Here is a 13,637-nt window from a genome sequence, read left to right on the forward strand (position 1 = left end):
CCTTCTGATTTACTAAAAAGCATGTGAAGAATAAAATAAAAAAAAGCCTGTCTCAAAGCATTTCCTGGTTTCTTCATAGTTGGAAAATGAATTCACCTACATCAAAATTTACATGATAACAGTACAATAAAGCAAGCAAGATGCCTCAAATCCTCCTGAACTATTTTTTTTTCTCTCTCAAGTATCAATTTAAAACCCCAGACACAGGAAACGTTTGGGATCTCACTTTACCCAAAAACTGAAGACGTAGCAAATGACAAAGCTGGTAAAAATCTCTGGCCTTGATAATTCAGTTCTAATCCAATAGTTTGAAAAAACAAGTAAATATTAACAAAGCAATTTATGCCTATGCATACTAAGGGTGTTAAAGTACCTTTTTCTCTGGTACGGCAAAGATATTTTCATGTATGTTCCAGAGAATAAAACCTAGTTTTAAGAAGGTATATGTTTGTACAAAATGCTACAGTTCGCCAATGCATTTGCATTAACTGCTTATCAAACATATCCCTGTTCGTTCACTGGAATGCTTTCCTGTGCACACAGTTCTTCTGAATGTCCTCACACTTTCTGCCCTTACTATTGCTAACACATTTCCCAGACATACATTCTCTGCCAGTTACCAAATGGTATTCAGCAAATCTATCAACCGCCTTCCAACATACTCATAAATTAGAAATATTATTTCCAAAACTTCAGAAACTCAGGTAGTCTTGGCTTACACAACAATAAGTTTAGCATGGACTGGAGACAGAATTTTTGCACATTTTTTAAAATGTCATTACTCTTTCTTCAGTACAAAAATAATAACACTCCAGATATATTTTCTCCTTCCCCCCAAAATAAGAGAGACTTATGTATCTGAACTCTTGTTCCTACAGCCAGGGAAAAACTATGAAACACCTTCAAAAATGTAGGCCAGAAACTAGAATTCATACCTCTATAAAATATGAGGGTCAGAGACTCATTAGAGAGATTAATTCTATGGCACATGATAGTTTCTGCCCCTTAGCCACCCACTTTATGTGCCCCACCCTTTTCTACTACACAGGTAACCACCCCATTTCCCTAGCAGATGGCCTAAAATTAAGTTAAACCTAGACCACTTGTTTTCAATTTCTATTTAACTTCCTACTTGCTGTTAATGCCCAGGCTACTGTGCATTTCACTTCATTTAGATTTGATCCTGTGAAGAAGTTGACAGCAGGTGCTCAAGAAGGCATCTGCAGAACAGATTTTTAAATAACATATCAACAGTTGACATGCCTGCTTTCCACAAAAATTTTACAAATTCCTGAATGCCACCTTGGGTACCTAAAGAGCTTTTATAAAATAGCTGTAATCAATTGCACTACATTCCCTTTTGGTACGTGACCTGTTCCATGTGCATAAGTGTGCCTTCATGGAGCGTATGTGATCACCATGAATCTAATTTCCACAGCTTTGATTATTTGTCCTCCAACCTTACATTAAAATTCAACCATGCAATGTTATTTGAATTCACTGGAATAGTTCAATCCAAATTTTAAAAAAAGCTTGTTTATGGGGGGAAAGGGTATAAAACAAGAAATATATTTAATGGGTGTATGTAGACAGTGAACTCTAGACACCACTGAAAAATATTATTTTCAACATTCAGAAAAAGTCCACTACAAGCATATTAGTTCCTGCAGAGAGGAATAACACAGAACTAATACAAACATACAAAACAGTCATTTTAACAATTGCTTATGTTTTTCTGTTTCTTACCGAAATGAAGAATTTCAGAGAAAAAAAAACAAGTAGCTTACGATTCTGTTGCCTTCCTTTTCTGGTGGCAATTCTAGCACGGGAAGGGAAATTTCTCTACACGCCACTAAGACTTATGCTGACGAACACAGAGAAAGCAGCAATCACTGGCTTTAAGTCAAATTCACAGCTTGAGTGCCTGCAAAAAAACACAAGCTCAATCTGAACTTAGCACTCTAGGAAAACCAGTGCATGTTAGATATAAGAGGGGTATCGGTTTTGGTACTGGTCTGGTAAAGAGTTCTTTTAAAAACCAGCAATGTCAATGAGAAGCAGTCAGCACTCTTAGGGCCTGTTCTTAAGTGGTTTGCAAATAAAAGAAGCTGGAATTTATTTTAGGGTGAGAAACCTCTGTATTGTTTCTTGCTTGGTCCAGACTTTCTTTAAAAATATATTTTCTTTAACTACATCTGAGGCATTTTTAATCAAATTAAGGAATTAGACTTTGTCTACTTTCTTTAACACATATATACTGCAAACTAATTTGTTTCACATTCAGGAAGCTGTTTAGAAGTCATCTTAAATTTTCTACTTTAAAATGTATGGAGAATGTATATTTCTCTCATTCCACAGCGTACAATTAAGTTACAAGGAAAATTATGAGACCTTTATCTTTAACCAGAGTCATGCTTTCACTTCACCCTCTGCCCTAGTTCTTTCCACCTCTTAGATATATTCGTCACCATTTTATGACATGGATACTTTATATCAAACATTTAGAGAAGTATGCTGGGTATGTAAACATTTATGAGTTATGATTGGCTCTAGGCAAAAATATTCATACAAATCTCCATTTAGTGATAGTCAAAAATATAATTTTAAAAATAATCTTGGTTTTGGGAGAAGTTTTTCATGTTTAAAATATTTAAAATAATACAAAAGTAGGCAGTCACATAATTTTTAAAACAAAACACATTTCTTATATTTGACTTGAAACTACGTAAAAGTATATTTAGTAATTGTTAATAACTTAAGTTTATTATTCAAAATCAGTAGTGTTGTGTAGAACATTAAACATGAAGTTTTAGAGTAACTCCAATTATCCATAGATGGGAAAACATAGCACATTGTGTAAGGAAAAAAATGCTGTTTGCAGAAGTGGGATACCTATGTAAAACCACTTTTAAAAGGCTAAATCATATTGTTTCACCTGTCAGCTGAGCTCTCTAAATACCATTTTCTGGCAGAGTGATAGATATGTCATCAGTACCAACCATCACTCCTTGCTCTGTTTCAAGTTTTCATGCAATTTAAGCATTTGTTTCAAAAATTCCACTGCTTTTATAGAAACAAAGTCTGAATTTAAGCATTTCTGATGGGTTCATTCAACCTGGCAAGACAAATGAAAAAAAATTAATGTTGGGAAAGTCTAAAAATATTTAATTATGCTATTTTTCAGCTTGGCTACTGAACAAAGAAATCCAGGAAAACCAGTGCATGTTGTATATAAGAGGGGTATTGGTACTGGTCTGATAAAGAGTTCTTTTTATAAACAGCAATGTCAATGAGAAAGAGTCTCAGCAGCTTAATGTGAATAAATTATCTGCATAACTTGACATGTTATTAAGTCAAAATGTAACCAAATGTAAACCATTTTTCAGTTGGGTGCAGTGAATTCATGCTAACAATTGAATACCATACCATAAAATGCTATTGCATAAAAGACTGAATTTAGTGGGGATCCTTCCACTTGAGCATGCTTCACCAGGAGTTTATTTTTCAAGAGAAGGAGATAGCAACTTGATAATAAATAATAAAATTTGATAATAAGCCATGAAAATGAGCTTGCTGCAAGACAGCAAACAAAGCAGGTTTATATCCTGTTATCGTTTCCCCTTTAGGATCTGAAAATCTTACAAGTGTTTTAAGTATAAATACTTACAAGTATTTAAGTATAACTTGTGTAATATATATAGAAGTTATAAGTATATATATTTTTCTATATATTTAAGTATATAGAAAAGCCATTCCAAATTTTTACTAATAACTAATAGACCAACAAGTCAGATGTTTGTTGCACTTGCTGCCTTTTGAAAGTAATTCCATGAGAACAAGAACAGAAAAAAATAAAAAAGACACTTTTTGTTGATTCTGGTCTAGTTTGTCAGTCTTTGAAGCACTGGATCCATAACTTAGGCAAGGGAAGAAGTCACCAAACTACTGCTAGACTGCATGATCGTGAAAATAACTTTCTGTATGCAAACTTGATACAAGGTAGTGCTGCAAATAGCCTGAAAAAGATCACAAAGATACCCCAGAGAAAAGAGGTTTTCTCCATTCGTCTCAATGGAGCTGTTTACATTAATGGTCATCTCTAGAACATAACAGTCAGTTTTAACAAATTACTTGAGATACATGGTGTGAAAGTCAGAAGTCTATCTTCACACTCCACTGATACTAAGAATAAGAATGTTGCAGAATTTCACAGAAGCTCCTTTGCACTTAAAGTATTGCATTATCTGCAACTTCAAATGGCAAGGGTTGCAAAGGCAGCTTGACTTGAATAAATTTTGTATAGGAAAGTACTGAGGGAATATAACTGAGTTCAGCTCTATTTCAGTAACTGCCTCAGAGTACTTCTGAGAGCAATGTTACTGAAGTTGAACTATCTTAAGAGACTTGCCTTGTTTGGCTTACAAAAAGACACTACATCCATTCAGAATCTAGTATACTGTCTAAAGTGTATTTTTCTGATGTGACAAGAGTATTGGTTGGCATTAACACGTCACTTTCCAATGTGATTTTCTCTTAATTGTTTTTGCCCAGTCAGAGCCCCTAAAACATTCAATCCAATGTCATAAAAAAAAAAAAAAAAATACAAGCAGCATTACAGCTTATAAACTTGTCAAATCAGGCCAATGCATGTGTTTTCATTCTTTTCAATTCAGCACATATATCTTCTTTATTAGTAGGTGTTCAATATGTCAAATAGAAATGTTTTATTATTCTGTTTGGAATTATTATTGATTTAAATATTTGATCATCAAATAAAAAATAAGATTAAATCAATAGGAAGCTTCAGAAATATATAAAAGTCTCTCAATTGATGGAGTTAACCAAGGTTTGTTCAGTGGTTTTTTGTGAACAGGACTGTGAAGAAATAGTTAGGAATACTGAGAATACAGTCCTCCACAGCACAGAGCAAAAGAAATAAGCAGTCAGACAAATCAGATAGGAACTTCTGAAGCTAACCTAAATGCTACACAAAGACAGCCTTGGTTTCTTTACAATTTTGTCAATCTGTGTCTCTACCAAACTTCAGAAGTTGTGCTCCCCATTTCATACTTTGTAGAAACAAAGCAAAACTCGCCACTTTTTGTTTGTTAATTTTTACTTTAACTCAGGTTGAATTACTGTGTTTCTTCAAGGTTAACTAACAGCTGATTTAAGAAGGATTTTAAGAAGTGATTTATTAGGACAATCAAGTAGGACCCCAACTCCTATGTACTCATTAAATTCCTGAGCATGTAAAAGATAAAGTGAGCATGTGTCATGAGCATGTCACATAAGCTATTCAGGCTTGTCTGAAACTTAAGAAGAAGAAGAAAGAGGAAGAAGAAACACCTTCTGAAGAATCAGCTAAACAAGAAAAGCTCTATCAGCATAATAGGGGAACATACCTTAAGATTTCTCAGATTTCTAAAAGGCTGTGTGACTGTTCTTTCTGGAAGTGAAATACTTGATTACACACAGAAAATAAGGCACGGAAAAAACCTGAAAGTATCATCTAGTATATCTTCACAAGGTAAGTTTATTCCTAAAATATTCTTGATTAGTATTGTTTAATATGCCCTTAATAACCTCCAGAAAGTGAGGCACCTTAGTTCAACAGCATTTTTAGATCAACCTGGGTTTCAGACCTCTACCTCTTACTTTGTTTATAACGTTTAAAATGTACCTGTGTATTTGAGATTCTGATGTTAGGAAGAGACCATGAGAATTAATACTTCTTTAAGAAATGTGGGCTTTCCTGTAGAAAAATTAATCTTTTGCTACCTTCTCCTCCAACCCCAAACATTTCCTTACTACTAGCACATAGGACAGAAGTGTCACTGTTTACTCCTCTCAACAGACTAGAAGTTTGAGCACACAAAACTTCAGTTGTTCAGGGAAGTGTCATGATCAAAACTAAAGCCACCCAAGGCATGGGTTTCAAGAATCATCCTCTTGAATTTAGGATTCTGAACTTACCTATAGGGGTACTGGAGTCTTGCTAATTTTGATCCCCCCATACATCTCTGAAGCACCAGGCCTATTGAGAACTGCCACTCTAGGGAGGCAGTCAGCTGTCCTGGCTGACACCATCAGATCACTGCATGCAGGTGGCACAGAACATGCTGCAACTTTCCATTAACTGTAGTTTACCCCTACGGCTAGGCAATACAGATATTTACTCTTCTGGCTTCTATCCTTTCCTTTTGAAACTGAGATTTCAATGTTAAATTATCACATCTACTAAGTAGCATAAAATAACCAAGCATTCAAAGAAAACATAGGGGGAAAGGTCTGCAAAGTTTACTGAAGTTTAATTTCCTCCAGTAAACATGTTGATTCCTTGAAAAGAATTAAAAGTCAACTTTTCAGGAGAGTAAAAAAAAAAATACCATCCTCTAGGCTTTTTCCTGGTCAGAGGAAAGCTTGGAAATATATAGCTTCATAGGTCACTGATGCTAACATTGAAGTTATCATCTCTGAAACACCATCAACAGAAAGAGTAAGAGATCACGGACTGAACAAATAAATACAATAATTTATTGTGGGTGTTCTTGATGGGTGTATATTTCTCTTAAAAACGGGGGGGGGGGGGGGGGGGGGGGGGTTATCTCTGTGGACTTGTGTGTTGGTAGCCAGAGGAAAAACCAAGTCACTCTGATATATTGTTGAGTTGTAAAGTAAAACAGAACAGCAGTATGGAAAGGAAACATTCAGTTGTCCTTGGGAGGTGGGCAGTATGTCAGCCCTGCTACCTTAAGAACCTGATTCATGCCACTGCTGATAGGCTGTCACTCTATAAAAGTTTATTAGAAAAGTGCTTTGAAACTGCTTTCTTAAAATTCAGGCTGGCACGGAAAGACTCACACATGCTATCTAATATATCATTTGTCTTTCATTCAAATTACTATTAATTACATATAATGACCAAATTTACTAATCATTTTGTAGAAAGCAAACTGTTCGAAAAAAGCACATCTTGCATCATTAGGAATACTGACAGCTACTATTGTTTCAGCACATATTTTTTTAAGCTGAGTTTATCTTTAAAGCACTACTTGAAGAATGAATTTGTTTTGCAAAATCTTGATTTTCACATTTTTCTCCATAATCAGATTCGAATGCTACCTTTATAGAAAGGAGAAAAAAAGAAACACACATACACACACACAAAAACCACACCGCAAAACCAAACCAAACCAAAACCCAAACAAACTTGTAAATACTATTCAACTAGTTAGAGATGCAGAAACTAAGGGAAGAGAGGTTTTTAGAATCTGATTCAGCATTTTAAAAGCTTGAGATGGTGGGAATGTTAACTGTGCTAATCCAGTTGAGCGGATTGTCACAGCTTCTGTACACTCAAATAAAATATAAAATATTAAAATGCTATCCTATGCCAGGAACAAGTTCTTCATTTAAACAGTTTAATATAGCTTTTCCTGACATGTTAAATTACTGAAATATTTTGCAACTATATCACTAGAATTAGCAGTGGGTTTTGCATAAATTCTCCCAAAGAACACAGTTTAACATAGCTTATTTTCTAGCAGTGACTTAATTCTTATTACTCTGGGTAAGCTTCATTAAATTAATTGACTTCGCTGGAACCACTCACAGTAATGTTTGCAGCATTGCAAGAATTAGCTGTAGAAAGACTTGGGAACAACAGAACCATTTCTGCTTGTAGTGAATAAGCCTAGTGAGTTATTTGATTTATGATGCATCAAGCCAATAAATTAGCTGAAAAGATTTAATTGGTATAGCTTTTATAATGACAGACCATACACACAAAAAATATAAAGATTTATATTTTCTGAGCTTTGCTAAAGGAAGTAGTAAGTGTGTTGGCAACACTTCCATTTTCTTGCCTTAAAAATATATCCACTAAACACATTTCTACCCAGAGCCACTACTTACAAGGAAGAAGGATGGTCTTACACTTGCAGTCCTGTCATGAAACTTCCCCACACCTCTCCTGTATTTCAGACTACTCATGCATGCGGTGTTCGTTTTGCTTAGGATAGGCTTAATTTTTTCATATAGCTAGTATGGGCTATGCTTTGGATTTGTGCTGAAAATCGCATTGATAATACAGGGTTGGTTTTATTATTGCTGAGCAGTGCTTACACAGTGTCAAGGCCTTTTCTGCTTTTCACCCCACCCCACCAGTGAGCAGGCTGGGGGTGCACAAGATGTCAGGAGGGCACACAGCCAGGACAGCTGACCCCAACTGACCAAAGTGATGTTCCATACTATATAATGTCATGTTCATCACATAAATCTGAGGGAAGAAGAAGGAAGTGGGGGGAAGTTTGGAGTTATGGCATTTTGTCTTCCCAAGTAACTGTTATGCATGATGGAGCATTGCTTTCCTGGGGGTGGCTGAACACCCACCTGCCGGTGGGAAGTGGTGAATGAATTCGTTGTTTTGCTTTGGTTTTGTGTGTGGCTTTTGCTTTACCTATTACAGTCTTTATCCCAATCCACACATTTTCTTACTTTTACTCTTCTGAGTCTCTCCCCCATCATACTGGGGGGGGGGGGGGGGGGGGGGGGGGGGGCAGGGAATGAGTGAGCAGCTGCATGGGTCTTAGTTGCCAGCTGGGGTTAAACCATGACAAACCTTAGACAAGTGGCTTCATTACATTGGGTCTCAGTTTCCTGAAATTCTGTCCATGTGAAATATGTAATTGGCTTCTGCAAGAATTTTGCTCAGTTTGGGTGGTTTGCACATAACACAGCAACAGCAACACAACACAGCTGCTCAATATACATACTCTGAATACATAATTGGGTTTTTAGAAGGTCTAAGAAGCTAGTAGTTAAAACAAAATAAATAATAAGTAATTTAAAATTATATAATAATAAAATTAATTTGAGCCCTGTCTACTCAAGTTTTGTTTGAGATACTTGGGGAAAACAGACAACAGCATTTTCTTAAATCTTTTCCTTATGAGGATAAATTTACTAACTTTGGGCTCCACTATGAAGTAGGAAAGAAAACCACAGTACTGTCATCCTCTTCACAAATGAGAAGCCACCTTCTCTGAAGAGATTTGCTTTCAGGGTTCAGTTTTAGTTATCATAAATCCAAGCTTCAGATTTTCCATCAAAATTCACAACTTTGTCACACCATTTGTGCATGTGGTTTTACACACAACATGGACATCACTGCCATGGGGTGAGTCAAACCTTGACACAGTCCAAAGTAGTCTGTCTTACATAAGAATAAATAGGAGACAGTCAACCAAAATTCAGAAATTCCCATCTCTGATTATTCATCATAGAAATATCCTTGACAATGACAAATTGTCATCCCAACTTGGTGACAATACCCCTGGCATCTGCTACTTTCATTCTGAAGGACCTGCGAGTGCCCTCAGTAGGAAATCACTCCTCTTTGTCTGCCGAACCTGTTTTATCTCCTCTGTATATCCCTTTATGTCTCCTTTGTCTTGTATGACTAATTTATGATCTATCTCCTCCTTGGGCAGCACCAGCCTCATTAAAACTGACTCCTGGTGCCTTGGCTGAGTATGGCTTCAATGGGAAAGCAACATCTGATGCACTGGTTGACCTGAAACTTACTCTTTAACTCCAGCCCAATCAGCTGTCAAATTTCTATCAAAAAGGAGCCACATTGTAAGAAAGGAAAGCTTTATCTACACTACTTAATTAGACATGTTTTAATAAAGACATGACCTACTGTCTCTCTTCCCACCTGCAAGCACTATAATTATAGTTTCTCTAACGGAACAGCAAGGTATTTTTGCTCTCTTGCCATTTTAAAAAAAGTGAATACAATTCTGAAGGAACTTGAGAAGCAAAAAATGAAAATATGTCAACCCTAATACTATAAAAATACTCTAGACAGTATGAACGTTTGTTGCGTAGAAGCTGTGAAAATCAACACATTTTTGCCTATTTACCCACATTTGGGTAGTCAAGGTCCTTAGCATCAAAACTACCTGGATCTTCACAAGTTCTAAATACCTAATGCTTCTTATTTATGTCAATACATGTGTTAAAAAAAATTACACGTGATTGATTCAGTGATGGGTTTAGGAATGCATCCCTGTGTGTTCATTGGTTTGATGTAGAACTGACAAAACTACTAACATAATAAAAAACCCACCTTTGAGTGAATATGAATTTCACTGAAATGGAGGAAACCCCCACTTTTTCATGTTGGAGTGCTTCTGTTCCTGAAGATAAATATCAGTGAATAAAAATAAGAAAAAAAAATATCACAGTAAAATGTAGCAAAAATAAAATTGTTCCAATTCTGAAAATGATAAAAGAAATATAACCTCTTGAAATTGATTTTGTTTACCAAATTCAACAGACGTTCGATAAATCCCTAAAATGCCATGTTAGGAGAATAATCTATTCACAAATACACACAAAGGAAAGTGGATTAGTAACCTTATCCCAAAACTGCGAATCTCCACTGTTATTTATTGTAGATATGCCGGGACCTAAATTATTTATATGAAAGCTTCCAGCTGGAGGAAAAGCAGCTCACTCATCAAAGAACAGGAATATAAAGATAACAAAATGTAATCACAAGCATATGTTAGTGAAATCCAATTGTGTGTTTATGTATAGCGATTACATTTTGTGTTTCTCGCATTTCTACAGACTAGCTGGCAGAGCTAAACCAAAAACTAATGTCTCTAATATAGACGGCCAATAACCTGAAGCTCTCATTCCAAACAGGCCTTAGTTTTATTCTTATAGTAATGTTATTTGAGGAGACTAAAAGTCAATGTGTTTCAAAGAAATAGGGTTTGAACTTAATTTACTGACATACTGCATGAATGACAACGATGAGATGAAGCCAACCAAAGAGATAAGACATATTACAAAAAGCCACAGGCAGGCTGGTACATTACCTGAAACTCTCAGCACATTTCAGGAAACACATACATCAGTAAGTTAAGTTATTTCAAATGAAGTGATGGAAGAATATGTGCCTTAGAGACTGCCTCTAAAGGGCTCAGCACACAGAGTATTTACAGCAGCAGTTAATATGCCACTTCAAGTAAAATAATTCCTGGTAACTGAAATAGTTAACGGATAGTAGGCTTCAACTCTCACATGCAGAAGAACCGTTAAGTCTTTCAATACATTTCTGAGCATAAAAACTAATCTTGGCAATATGTGCCAACACAGAATGTTCACTATGGTTAAATAATTCAGACTGAACTGAAGTCTTCTTAGAAAGGACTGACCAATCAGGGTCAGCAACAAAGGGATTATTATGGGTCAGAAACTGAACACACGTCAAGGTCAGCAGCCTTAATGAAAAAAGTAATTATGAAACCTCAATTTATAGACTAGAAATTGTCTGTGAGACAAAAGGAAATTATATTTTTACTCTATCCTGCCCTGGTAAGGCTTCAGCTTAGAATCATCTCTGAATCATCATCATCTAGGCACCTGCTAGAAAGATGTCTATCAGTTTGAGAGAGCTGAGGGAGGAACGGTGAATACTGATCTAGAATCTGTACTATGTGACAGTAAATGAAAGGAACAGCCATTGTTCAATTTAGAGAAGACATGACTGTGGAATGTAAAAGACCATACAAAGAGATTCAGCTGTTCTCAGTGAGCATTCTGGGTAGCTCAGAAAGAAGTATTATGTAATTGTCACAAAGACAACACACTGCAAGAATTTCTGCAAGTAAGCACTGGCAGACATAGCCTAGTCTGCGTCACTAATTTTCTATAATCTGGTTAGATGATTGCATTTCAGGAAATATATACGGCAGGTGTGCCTCCTTCTGGAGAAGGAGGATAGAGACATGCCCAAAGATGGACTGGAGGACCTTCTGATATCCTTTTACACTTTTTTATGTGTCAGGGGGCAATTTCCTTTGATGTTTAAAATGTTATTTAAATGGTAATTTTTCTTTGACTGTATCCCATTTCCAGCAGTCTCAGACAGAAAGTGAAATTTGGAAAGTACAGTAGTGCAGATTTTCTCCTCTCTTTCATTCTCTGTTCCTCTACTCTTTTAAAGAATGCCCCTAATTTTGATGCAATCATATTAATAATTCTGAAATATACACATTCCTTTTAAAACCTATAAACAAAAAAAGAAAAAAGAGGGAAAAAAAGGCTTTTAAGTAATGTCTTTGCTTCTTTACTCTTGGGAAACAGTGTAAGAAATTCGGGATTTCTTACTGCATTTCCTAGCTTTATTTCATCTTTGGATTTACTTAGTACAATGCCAACAGTCTGAATTTATGACAAATGAGCAGAACCATTAAATGCAGCTCTTGCATACAACATCTGATGAGATGTGACTGCCTGTATCTTTCTCTACTAACCTTGCCGTTCTCCCATTTCGCAGGAAAAAGATCTTCTTGCACTATTGCTACTAATTTGTATTTGGTAATATCCCTGCTAGGTATGTGATTGCATTGCAAGAGGAAAGAAACACAGTTTCTTCTGCAAGTAATGAATACACTAATACCTGCATAGTAATGAAATGCAGTAATACTACCCTTCAAAAGAAGTCAGGGTGAAACCCATCCCTATGACTGAGCTGTCCCTGAGAAAGGTCAGATCCTGTGTAACAGCCGGATGCTTACATGGTTCTATCTCAGAATAATGCTTATCACAGGGTAAAATATAACATACAGCAAAACCAGCACCATTTCAAAGAGGCTTCCACTCAGAGCAACATAGCGCTGGCCTGTGTGCAGGAAAACATACAGTAAGAAACTCCACAGTCAGTCCCCCAAAGGACAGCAGAATCTACCATGTTAAACAAAGATATCAGTTTAGACTCTGAATGATTCAATCATTTAGAATTTAGATGATTTAGAACAAGAAGGGGAAAGGTTATGTCAATTCATATTTGCATTTTGGGTTATTCTAGGGAAGTTCAGACCTCTGTATATATACAAAAAACAACAGAGAATCAGATTGGCTGTAAAAATCAAAATCAAATCTGAAACCAAAGTTCAGCAAAGCTAACAAAAGCTGTGATACAAATTTAGTATAGCCCTTTTTCTTGGTAAAATGTATGGTGTTACCAGTATAACAGGGCAAAGTAGGCAAAGATCATGTTGCCTACAGAGCAGCCTCCTGTAGGCCTCCTGTGGGGGGGGGGGGGGGGGGGGGGGGGCGCGGAGGGAAACAAAAAAACCAACCAAACCACAAAAAAACCCAACTGTGAACTTCCCAAATGCAGTCAGAATTCTAAGTAAATGAAAATGTCAAATTTCTTACTTGCAATTATCTATCTTTTCATTCATCGTCTTTCTTGAACATTAGGTTGTCAGGTATAAGCCCCTGAAGAATTTCAGTTGCTGTTCAGAGTAGTGACTTGTGGAAACTAACATCTTAGTGTTTGGTCTAGCCTCCTCACTATGATTTGTTGTGAGGGGCCATCCTTCATCACCAAGGTTTCCTGCAGTGTAAAGAATCAGGATACGCTAGTGGAATAACTACAAACCAGTCATCATTTAGAGTAACCTTGAGAATTCACATCTGCATACTGTAATAGGAAGACATGGGTGGAAAGGTGATCTCATCATCTTTACCTATTTGTAAACACTAAATGATTGTGGTGTGTTTACTCTGGCTGGACACCACGTGCCCACCAGGCCACTTTATTACTCCCT

At 36.3% G+C, this 13,637-nt stretch overlaps 1 protein-coding gene across 19 annotated transcripts in view; it reads right to left on the minus strand.

Annotated features, from left to right (window-relative positions):
- The window catches only part of LRRC4C (leucine rich repeat containing 4C), a 548,895-nt gene that overhangs the window by 266,819 nt on the left and 268,439 nt on the right, over positions 1-13,637 (minus strand). For 3 of the 19 annotated variants that reach the window (XM_080396365.1, XM_080396366.1, XM_080396383.1), the window contains one exon: positions 1,788-1,924. The exons of 14 other annotated variants lie outside the window; for them this stretch is intronic. The gene's annotated coding sequence lies outside the window, so the exon portion shown is untranslated. Of the gene's footprint in view, positions 1-1,787; positions 6,581-13,637 lie in introns of those variants that run through there. 2 more of the 19 variants (XM_080396384.1, XM_080396382.1) reach the window with 1 other exon arrangement.

This window comes from Falco punctatus, assembly GCF_963210335.1.
Source record: "Falco punctatus genome assembly, chromosome: 7".
NCBI classification, from domain to species: domain Eukaryota; kingdom Metazoa; phylum Chordata; class Aves; order Falconiformes; family Falconidae; genus Falco; species Falco punctatus.